The following is a 3062-nucleotide window of genomic DNA, read 5'->3' as shown; positions in this document are numbered from 1 at the left end:
TATTTGTATTGACATACAAATATACTACCAGTGACCAGTCCTCTTAGCTCTCGTGGTGGAGTTGGTCAGGGGCAGGAGAGGAGAGGGAGGGAGCTGAGGGCTTTGCGCAGCCCGCGGTCCCCAGAAGCGAGCTGGCCCCGTCCCTGGGGTGGCACTTTGGGGACAGAAGGGCTGCGTTGAGGGCTGTGCCGGGGAGCGCGGGGCAGGACCCGCGCGGGGCGGGAGGGCTGAGGGCAGCAGCCGTCGGAGCCGGCCAGCCCGCTCCCGGGTGAGGCCCTGCGAGAGATAACCAGGCTGCAGGCAGCTTTCCTGGGCGGGCAGGATAACGGCAGGTGCCGCAGGCAGCCCCGTTAGCTGCGGGGGGACGAGCCGCCCCACTCCCAGCTCCTGCCTCCCTTCCCAGGGCCTCGCTGAGCCCCAAGGCATCAATCTCCTGCCCTGCTCCACGCAGCGGGCTCCTCAGAGCCTCCTCTTTGCACAGTCCCTTTCTCCAGCTGTCACCTTCCTCCCATCCACTTTTATTAATAATTATTTAGAAAGAGCCCAGGGCGTGCTGGCCACCCTGATGACCAGGCCAGGAAACCAAAGCTCTGCCTGCAAGGAGCCTCCGGGTCGCGGCTGGAGAGGCAGCGCCGTGCCCCGGACGGGGAGGCCGAGCAAGCGGGGCCGGCCGCGGGACCTGCCTGCTGCTGCCCGCGCCTCACCAGGCACGGTGATTTCGGGGCGCCCGGGAGGGTTTGCCTCCAACGCAAATGCTGTCAACAGCAAAAGGACGGGCGGCTGCTAATTTGAACAAGACGCGCTTGATCCTGCTGCTGCTACGTGTAACGCGCAAGGGACGGAAGCGGAGATTAAAGGAATCTTGTTGGGCGCCTTGGGTGTTATTTCTCTGGCAGGTACAGCCGTGGTTTGGGGGGCGTCCGCTGTCTTCCCGTGTTTAGGGGCTTTCTGCAAAACTGCCCCTGTAAAACCATGGGGAAAGGCATTTTGCTGCTGGATTTGGGGGTGAGGGCATTGCTTCTGCGCTGCCGGACCTGCTCTGAGCAGGCGTGTACGGCACAAAAACAGGCGGGCACGGCTGGGGGAACCTGGCTGGGCTGCCCGTGGGCTCACGGGCTGGCAGCCAGCCACAGCGCCTTCGGCTGCAGGCGATGCCGGTCCCGCGGCGGCAACTGCCGCCGGAGGCTTCAGGGCGAGGGAAGGAAAGAGGTGGCTGGTGCAAGTCAAACCCTCGAGCCAGCGGGAGAGCACGTGCCCCAGAGCAGAGCAGCCTTCCCAGCGAGGCTCCCGGGCGAGAGGAGATGCCGGCGGGTGGGAAGAGCAGCACCTGTGTTTGCTCAGCTGGAGTCCGAAAAAGCCAAGGAGGGAGGCCAGCGCCTTTCTGGGACTGCAGAGGGGGAAGCTTCCCCCGCGCCCGAGCCGTGGACAGGCTCGGCCACGCCAAATGTGGGCTGGATGGCCGGAAAAGAACCGGAGGCAGCAGGGCATTCCTCTTTACGGGACGCCTGCCCCAGCGTCCGTGGCTCTGTGAGAAGGTGGGCATTTTGAGCGCCCCTGGAGCTGTGCGCGTCCTGCCTGTGGAGCTGTTTTGTTCCAGCCGGAGCGTCCCGTTCTAGGTACCGTTTTCTGCCCTGCTGTGCTCCCCGAGCAGCATCAGCCCACGCAGTCTGACCTGCCGAGCGGCTGCTCCGGCTCAGGCTGGCCTCGGTTTCCCTCCCGGTGCCCGTTGCAGGGTGGCTCCAGCATCCGAGCAAGCTCCCATCCTTGGGAGGAAGGATCCCAAAGGGGGTGTTTGCAGCTTGTTTTCAAACCCGTGCTGTCGGCAGTGGCTCTCCCTGGCTCACCTTTCGGCAAGGTGTCGGGTCGGGACCCGAAAGCCGCGGGTGATTCCAAGCGCCCCGCGTGGCCCCGCGGGTGTGCCCGGCCCCTGTCTCCCTCCCACAGGCTGCGGAATCCCAGCCAAGCCCGCGCTGCGGGTGTGGGTAAAGGTGGTCGCACCTTTTAGCTTAATTCTATACGACGCAGGCAGAGAGAACTGCCACGCTTCCAAGGAGACCCGCGTCCTGCACGTCCGTCGGTGTCACGGTGGGAATACCGGGCAGTGTGGTACTGGAGCTGCCTTCGAGGAGGGGTGAAGATCCCATCTGTGCCGGTGGCGGAGGCAAGCGTTATAAGCATTTTCCATGGGAAAACAACCCCAACGCTCACCCCCCCCCCCCGACTATTTCCAGGGCTGCGTTTCTTGTCAAAGCCAGCGTTTTCAGTCCTCTTGCACAACACAAGGTTTTGATCCATCCACTCCTCCTCCCGCTTGGCAGCAGAAATACGGATTTCTGTGGAAACGCCTGCTTCACACGCAGAGCCAAGCATTACTGGAAAGTAAATCTTTGCGTTGTTGGGAGAGCAGTGGGAGCACCGGCAGCAGGTTTGCCTTGCGCTGCCTGCAGCATCGCCCCTTCCCAGGAGTGCCCCAGGCCAGGGGAAGGGCGTGGGAGACGGGGGTCAATCGCCACAGGCAAAATTCACGGGGGGGACACACACATGACACACACATCCTAAAACAAAACAAACCCAAGGACGAAATCCAAAGCGCTGGTCAAGGCTGGAAACGGGATTTAAAGCCATCACAGGGAAATCCCAAAGTGGTGATGCCATCCCTGTGCCCACCTGTCTCATTTGGCTTTCTGGGTTTCTTGGCTGCATGCACACCGCCTTGCTAATTACGATTACTTTAGTGCTTATAATTTGCCCAGCGCGTGTTGAGCCCTGGGAATTTGGAAGGAGCCTGGCTCTGGAGCACTTCATGTCTCAGCCCTCCTGCTTCCTTGCCACCAGCTTCCTAGGCTCGGGCTCGATCCCCAGCAGCCTGTGCAGGTTCAAACACCCCTGGCCAGAGACCTTTTAGCAGCTAAACTGAGCTGTAGCTCCAAGCCAAGGAGGCGAGAGAGATCCTCCTCGCTGCGTCTGCCATGTCCTGGCCTGCTCCCTGACCTGGCTAGGAGTTAGAGCTGAGGAAGGGAAAAGCAGCTGAAAAGAAAAAAAAACACATGAGGTTTAGACTT

Source organism: Platalea leucorodia, assembly GCF_965183815.1.
Source record: "Platalea leucorodia genome assembly, chromosome: 9".
NCBI lineage: Eukaryota > Metazoa > Chordata > Aves > Pelecaniformes > Threskiornithidae > Platalea > Platalea leucorodia.
Note: the sequence above shows the minus strand (reverse complement) of the source record.